The sequence below is a fragment of the Botryllus schlosseri genome, chromosome 5 (genome assembly GCF_051294905.1).
Source record: "Botryllus schlosseri isolate E-star chromosome 5, Bs_hap1, whole genome shotgun sequence".
Lineage (NCBI taxonomy): Eukaryota > Metazoa > Chordata > Ascidiacea > Stolidobranchia > Styelidae > Botryllus > Botryllus schlosseri.
The window spans coordinates 23,664,246-23,673,443 of record NC_137240.1 but is presented as its reverse complement, the minus strand read 5'-3'; positions in this window follow the sequence as shown (position 1 = coordinate 23,673,443).

Genomic DNA, 9,198 nt, shown 5'->3' with positions numbered 1-9,198 from the left:
CTAGGATTTAGGCAGAGGATCATCAGTCATCACAGACACTTGTCCATGGGTTGATTGAATCATGAGCGTATGTTGTATTGCCTGCTTCGTCCTCTTTATGACCTTTCGTTGACACAAGTACTGATAGTAAATCGAACTTGTAAGATATCCGGATTTCTAGAATAACTGCCCGATAACCGCTGCGCAAAATGTTAACCATGAGTTGGCATATGGTATTAACACACAGAGCTCTTACCAATGATGCAAAAGTATCTTCGAGAATAGCAACATCCGGAGATTACGCAATTAATTACTTGCCGGCATTTTTATGAACTTATTATCTGTAGGCGAGATTCGATATACGTAAATTGCTCCAAATGCAGTTTCACAATTTGTCATTGTGGCAAGTATCATTACGTTAATGCAGTTATTCTACCAATAAAACTTTGACAGGATGTTGGTACCGGTACCGCAAACTCGCCATTACCTTAACTCCCCTGTCATAGATAGTAGAAAAGAGGTGGTCTGCTGTAACAAATATTACATGGCAAATCCCCAATTATAAACTAACGCCAACTTTCAACACCTACATTCGCTAAATACTAACAACTGGATCGCCAAACAGACTCTGCGTACCTGACACAAACAATAAATAACATAGTAGTGAGAAGCCTAAGTCAAGCGTGACCATTCTGAACAGCGAACAATGGGTTTGCACTCCATCCTACATCCTCTATAGTGTTTCCATGACCAGGCGTAATCCGACCGTGACTTGGCCGAACTAGGTGCCGGTAGGTGGGCGAAGCGATCGCAATGACGTTTTTGGCTTACTTCATGTAATAATTTCATAATAATCACAAGATTGCGATAAATGACTCGGTAGGAATGAGCCGAGATGACTTGTAGCGGTCATGCAGTCAAACAACACGCTTTGAACTTGAACGCGTAGGCCTAAATCCATCCAACATGTAACATGGTCAATGGTCATGATGAACCAATTGCTTAAAACTAACAGAAGATAAAATAAAATGGAAACAAGATGAAAATTGGTGGCATATCTTAGTATGTGGGGGATATAGATATGGGATATCGCAGGGTTGCAATGACTCGAGTCAGACTCGAGTCACGATTTTCGGATGACTAGACTCGACTCGAGTCAATCTGTGTATTGACTCGACTTGGACTCGAGTCATTGCGCATGACTCGAAGCAAGTCATTGACTCGAGATTCAGACGGCAAAGACCGACATTTCATTGTAATTTCGAAGCCAACACACTATTGGGATTTCGTTTGTTGGTACTGGTGCTTGAAAATGCGACCAGAAACTGCTAAAAGTGAGGAAAATTGATATATTATAAATGCGAACCATTCAATATCACCAAACAGAGTTAAAAAAGTGGGTTTAGGAAGACTTTAACTCAGGGCTGACCAACCTTTTCAGCCAAAGGGCCACATTCGATTGACGAACTTTTGCGCGGGCCACTATCCTAAAAATTTTTTGAAGTTCATAGGTCAATAATATTGTCACTGAACTATGTTGCGGGCCTGCTGTATATCGTTGGGATAAGTTTGCGAGGGCTGGGTTATTCGGCGCATGGACATATCGATATCGAAAGCTGCGATCAACATGCGTTAATCATTTCGTGCCTAGGTTTCATAGTCGACGGTCTTATTGCGAGCGCAAACGCAAGGTCGCATATGTTGAACGACACTTTGTCTCGTAATCGCGAATATAGATTGACTCAATCTGATACATTGGGTGTTCTTCAATTTTCACAAAAGGGCAACAATTTTAAAAACAAGAAATCGAGTGACAACATATTGCGCTAAGTTTGTAGAAATTTTTTACCTTTGATAAATCTATCGCAAATTATTCTGCTGTATTGTAGTGTACGAAGATATAGGCTACCAATATGTGAATGGTTGATGGATCTGTCAATTACTTCGTTTCCATGCTCGGCCGATGGGCCCATTTTCGAGAGACTCGGCCGACGAACGAGAGAATTTTGTTGCGCATTTACAGTGATGCACACCCACGTCGGCCGACTCGTCGGCCATCTAGTAAATCCTTCGGCTTAGCCCTTCGGCCAAGCTTGCGCTGTGTCTTCGATTAGCTAATTCGTATTCGCTACTTACAATACACTTTTCGTATCAAATTAACTATGGTTGCACTCCGGACGGATCTTGGACGCCTTGAGAAACCAAGAATTATGATCGCAACGGAATTTAGTAGTACCGGTACTGCTACGAATTACCCGTAGGCTACCGAAATCTTCGCGATCTGATCACATACGCTGCTTCCACAATTCGAAGGTTTGCGTTCTATGGTGCATGGATACAATACAAACTATACCGCTTGACCACAAACTAGGTGAACTTATTCACATTCCCCTGGTAAGCAAATCATCGACAGGACACTGGACGTTCATGTCTGAATCATGACGACGAAACAGTAGTACCGGTAGACTACTGGAGAAGTTACTATTCTGTGCTCGAAATTATTGGACCACGATATCCCATATCTATATCCCCCACATACTAAGATATGCCACCAATTTTCATCTTTTATCCATCTTATTTTATCTTCTGTTAGTTTTAAGCAATTGGTTCATCGTGACCATTTTACATGTTGGATGCATTTCGTGTTCAAGGTCAAAGCGTGTTATTTGATTGAATGACCGCTACAAGTCTTTTCGGCTCATTCCTACCGAGTCATTTATCGCAATCTTCTGATTATTATGAAATTGTTACTGAGTAAGTAAGCCAAAAACGTCATCGCGATCGCTTCGCCCACCTAGTTCGGCCAAGTCACGGTTGGGTTACGTCTGCTCATGGAAACACGGCCGACATGTACAACGCATGCGTCATGGCCTTTCGGCCGACCGTCGGCCGAGCATGGAAACGAAGTAATAGAGTCGAAACTGATATTTTATTCATCACATCTCAAGTGTTGCGGCCAGACTAATAAAATTTTTGGTTGGCCTTGCAAGTTCACAATCTGTGCGATCCATGTTTGATGATATTAGAAATTTCGGAAATTACCTTCCGGGCCACATGTGGCCCGCGGGCCACGGGTTGGCCGGCCCTGCTTTAACTGGAAACTGAGCAGTCAACACAATGACTTGGACTCGGACTCGAGTCATAATACTATGACTCGGACTCGATCCTCTGTTCGTTGACTTGGACTCGGACTTGACTCGGTGGGAATTGAAAATGACTCAACTTGACTCGAGTCAAAAATATAAAAGTGAGATTGACTTGTGACTCGGAGCCTTTTGACTTGGTTACAACCCTGGAATATCGTGGTCCAATAATTTCGAGCGCAGAATAGTAACTTGTCCAGCAGTCTACCGGTACTACTGTTTCGTCGTCATGATTCAGACATGAACTTCCAGTGTCATGTTGATGATTTGCTTACAAGGAGAATGTGAATAATTTCACCTAGTTTTGTGATCAAACGGTATAGTTTGTATTCTACCCTATGTACCAGAACACAAACCCTCGAATTGTGGCAGCAGCGTATGTGATCAGATCGCGAAGATTTCGGTAGCCTACGGGTAATTCGTAGCAGTACCGGTACTACTAAATTCCAGGTTTTTCAAGGAGTCCAAGATCCGTCCGGAGTGCAGCCATAGTTAATTTGATACGAAAAGTGTATTGTAAGCATAGCCTTTACAAGGCTATGTTGTAAGTAGCGAATACCAATTCGCTAATCGAAGACACGGCGCAAGCATGGCCGAAGGGCTAAGCCGAAGGATTCACTCGATGGCCGACGAGTCGGCCGACGTGGGTGTGCAATCTGTGCATGCGCAACAAAATTCTCTCGTTCGTCGGCCGAATCTCTCGAAAATATGGCCATCGGCCGTGCATGGAAACGCAGTAAAAGATCATGGTGTCGACACAAGCCAATCTCACGGCTCAGTGAAATTGTACCACGTCACAATTTCCATTTGGCTACAGGCAATTTGACAGTCATTTTTGACCGGCTTGCCGAGCAGTAAATTTGATAAAACGGGTATCAATCGAAAGCTGACTCTGCACTGATTACGAAAATATAAATATCATTCTGCTCGCGGCCCTGGAACCCCCACAATCAACCTCGAATGTTTTATTGTTATGGAGATTGGCATTGGGACGCAACAATGCTGTTTGGCGAAACGAGAGAGTAGCTCAAGAGCAAAAGAGTGGTTGCGCAGCGAAAGTGGGAGAACTCAGCTGGCGTCGCGGCAATGATACCGCTGTATTGCTTCTGACGCAAAAAGGTCCCAGTGGGGATTGAAAAATGATAAACCAAATTCCAACGTGAACGTCACTGTTCGGTTAAAACTCCTATTATATTCCTGACAAGTGCTATATAGGCCTAGGCTTGGTAATAGAGCATTCCAGTGAAAAACAAAAGTAAGGATTTGGTGGTAACATTTTGGAATAATTTGACTGGCCCGGCCCGCAAGCTATCTAATAATGGATTGAATCCGGATCGCGATCCTAGTTTAGTTCGACACCCCTGCTGTAAACCTTTAATCAACATTTTACCTGCTGCATTCGCGGACCAAGTTCTACCCTTACAGGTCAAGGAAAGGCTGGTAATGTGTGTTCACATTTGACCAATGCGACTATAGATAGTATCAGCAGCGTAACGTGTCTCTGGAGCACAACACCACAAGCGGGGAGACTTCCATGACTTTTATCTTTTGTTTATTTTTATGTCCATTGGTTAACTGTCATTATCGTTAGTATTGATCTTGCCATATTTACTCATTTATAACTCCGCTGGGTGGCGACTGAATCTAAGACCTACCGGTCCCCCGTCGTCTCCCAATCTCCAATCAACGTCATCGTCTCCCAATCTCAAATAAGACTAGAATATCGTAATGATCAAGCCTGGCGACCAGGGTCTCGGGATATTGGTTGTTGTTGCGCGGTGAGGTGATAATTAGGGGGTGCGGTCACTGGATAGGATCATAAAGTGTTAAATTTGACACACTTAGGCTTATCCAATCATTATGAAACTTGCGTAGATCAAAGAAAACATCTAATAGTACAAATATCAACAAATATATTATTTTTTCATTTTTTTTCATTTTCAGGGGTACTCTCCCCCCTTAGGGCAATCGATATCACAATAATCTGACATATCTAATGTAGATAGCTACGCCATACTTAGACGAATCTCTATAAGTTAAAGGATAACGATAATTCTTAGGGCCCTAATGCATTCTGTGGACCCAATTCTACCCTAACAAGTCAAGAAGAGGCTGGTAATGTGTGATCGCTTCTACCGAAGCGTCTGTAGCCGTGGTTCCAGACCTTTTTGGCTTCATTCCCGAATTCAGATTTATTCCTAGTCTTCATCCCCCACTACCTCAAACTCTTGAATACCTTTTTAAAATACCCCTCCATAACATTTGACCAGAAGTTTAGCATATAGGGACTTGCTATTGGAAAACCACACCAGCACGCAAGACAGTCGCCTATAACTTCAACATAAAACGTATTGTGAACTGATACCGGTAACTCTCGAAATTTTGCACAAGCGTTATATCATAGGCTTACCAAACGTCCTCTTTTAAGAGGATTTGTCCTCTTTTTTGACTTTTTTGAAAGTGTCCTCGGAGGACGCCCTTTTGTCCTCTTTTTTGAGAAATTGTCCTCTTTTTTGAAAATTTTGAAAATTTTTTTTTTAGTCAACCGATCACAAAGTGGGAACAATTAACCGGTTTTTGAGAATTTCACTCCGGTTTTGCAAGTTGCAAATTTCTGAAAAAGTGTCCTCTTTTTTGATTTCCAAAATATGGTAAGCCTATTATATCACGTCATAGTGGGCGTGATGCATGTGTTTGTAACGCCATCATTTGTTATCGAGAGTTCAATAATGAGTTTTTGTGAACAAATACTTTTCGATACATCCATTCCGGAGCAATTAATTGGTAACGGTAATCGCGCGTGTGGCTTCGTAAATGTGTAGACCTGGGGTTCTCAACTTCCCATGTATAACGGGCCGCATTTTAACAGCAAAAGATGCGGCAGGCCGCAGAACATTATTACCATGTATTTGTGAGCTAATGTAAAATTTAGGCTACTGCAGTAGCCTATTTACCAGTCTTATACTTGAGTTTAGTCTGTTAATGCATTCTAAAGCAATAATGGACTGTGTTCGTATAAGTTTGCAGTTGATGTTTTTTCTAAGAATTTGTATCTTCTTCCCGCGCTGCATTACGGTAAATTTTTCGTTACAGTGGCCATTATCATTTTGAGCTCTCGCTGATATTAGAAGAAGTCTGGTGTTTCGGGGCCAACAATAGTTACAGCGAGGTCAGCTTTGTCAAGTTGATGTTTTTCGCTGGTCTCCTCCCCACGTTTGCCTTGCCACCATTTCCTCTGCAAAGTTCTCTACTCCGATAAATTCCACCCGGATAATTAGCTATGCAACGTCTGTCGAGTCGGTTGAGTTCAATGCTACGCTAATGTGGTCTATGCCGCAACGTGCAATAAAAGTTCGACTGACATTTATTCAGTCTTCTGGTCACGGTTGCAGCTGACAACTGTAGCTTCGAAATCTGTCATGTGATGGTGACCATTCTGCTAAGTTCCGGAACCAGCGAATATTCGCACAGTATGTTAAAGTTTTATTGAGATTACACTATCTGGCAGATTTATTGTGCTAAGCGATATTCCAATGAGTCCGTAACGTCGTCGGCAATTTTAACAGTGCCTCGAAATTGGATTGCTGGGCTTGACACCTAGCCAGCAACGTTTTTCGAGATCAGGCGATATGTATAATCCAGAAGAAACTTTCGTTGTATCATTTGAAGCTTCTACGATTCGTTACGACAGTTGTTCGACGACAACAAATATGACAAATCGGTTTTCAATTTATATTTTCTGAGAAAGCAAATTCATTGTTCCACGCAGTGTTGCAACCACAATTTCACCGTTTAATTTACCGCTCATTTCTCTTGATTATGTTCAAACCATTTGCGGTGAGTGAAACATCTAGTGTAGGCCTACTCCACAGAAATATTTTCTTAAACCGGCTTCAGAGGAATGCAGATTGCAATTAACAAATCTAAACTCGAGCATATATAATTATTAATTATACATCATAGGGATTTGTCCTCTTTTTTTGACTTTTTTGAAAGTGTCCTCGGAGGACGCCCTTTTGTCCTCTTTTTTGAGATTTTGTCCTCTTTTTTGAAAATTTAGGTCAGATTTAGAGCAAATTGCGAGTGATATGCCGTAAATTAACACATAACTGACGCTCCGGCGGGTATTTCGGAGTGAAGAACGGTTATTTTAGTTCTGGGCGGAAAGATGACTTTTTTTTAGTCATCCACCTAGCAATGCGGGAAGAAAAACGGTATGTTGAGCTCTGAGCGGAAAAGATGACTTTTTTTAGTCAACCGATCACAAAGTGGGAAAATTTCACCGGTTTTTGAGAATTCTTCTCCGGTTTTGCAAGTCTCAAATCTCTGAAAAAGTGTCCTCTTTCTGGATTTCCAAAATATGGTAAGCCTAATATATCAAGAAACCAGAACACACCAAAGAATGAGTATTCAAATGACACAGAAACGGTACGATAGGAGAGCTAAGTAGCTAAATTATTATGCAACAATACTGTGCCAGTATAGTAAATGCGTTTATAATGATGTTGTCGCGGGCCGCAAAATAAACGTCTGCGGGTCGCATGCGGCCCGTAAGCCGCGGGTTGAGAACCCCTGGTGTAGACAGTAGACTATCCTGTATATAATGTTTAACAACTGCTTATATTCCCCACCAGAAACCATTGAATTTTCCGCCGGTCGGGATCGAACCACTGCTCTATAGAAAGCATAAACAGCGCGACGCGATTGCACTTCGAAACACAAGCTCATCGTTGTACGTACAATCATGTACAAATTGCCGCGACGCCAGCTGACCTCTCCCACTGTCGCTGCGCAGCCGATCCTTTGCTGTTGACCTACTCTCTCGTTTCGCCAGACAGCATTGTCGCGTCCCAATCCCAATTTCCATAACAATGAAAAATTCGAGGCGGATTGTGGGGGTTCCAGGGCCGCGAGAGGAATGAAATTGATATTTTCGTAATCAGAGCAGAGTCAGCTTTCGATTGATACCCGTTTCACCAAATTTAATGCTGGGCAAGCCGGTCGAAAATGACTGTCAAATTGCCCGTAGCCAAATGGAAATTGTGACGTGATACAATTTCACTGAGCCGTGAGATTTGCTTGTGTCGACACCATTCACGACACTATGCTATGATCAAACATTGCTTTGCGACTAGGACATCACGTCTGGAGTGTGTTTGACTATAGATTACCTACATACGTTAGTAACACGGTGCTGCGTTTGAAAATTAATTTTCAAGGGCCAAAGATGTTTTAACTGGTTTGAATCAATTTTTCGCCCTGAACTAAAAAAAATGCAACCATTTTTTTCGTGTCCGGTCAATACCGAGGATGCTAATACAAGAATTGCTATTACCGAGAAGCACATCGAGGATGGCTGTTACCGAGAATGCAATAGCCTATATGCAATCCAGGCATGTGATGCATGTTAACAGGTCGTGTGTGTGGATCACGGCGTTGCCACATTCGGTATTGATTCTCAGGTATAAATTTCTCGATAATGCTGCCCGTGCAAGTAAGCTTGATTCTTGGCATTGGCCATTCTCGGCAATGTCCATTCTCAGTAATGGATTTCTCCAGGGTTGTAACCAAGTCACATGGTTCCGAGTCACGAGTCAATCTTACTTTTGTGGTTTTGACTAGAGTCAAGTCGAGTCATTTTCAATTCAACACCGAGTCGAGTCCGAGTCCAAGTCACAGTATTGAAGTCATGTTCATCCAATGTTTTCAATCCTGCTTGGGTGATATCGAATTCCTTGCTTGCCTAACATGCTTATTTTGTCCCTGCCAGAGTTTTGACACGTGTTTATTTAGGTAGATTACGGACAGTTCCTGGCCTCATTTACCGATGCCACAGATAGACGAGACAGGCCGCCAATATAATAAACTTTTCTAATCTTAGAACTTAAAATCAAATATCTGTCTTGTCAGTCTGATACATCACAAATACAAGCATTCAGTTTTTATTACGACCACATCGACGACAGCTCACAAATAGCTGATTGAGAACCAACGAATTCAAGTCTACAAACTACCTGATAGAGAACCTACGAATTCACGTCGACAAATGAGGTGATAGAGAATCAACAGATGCATG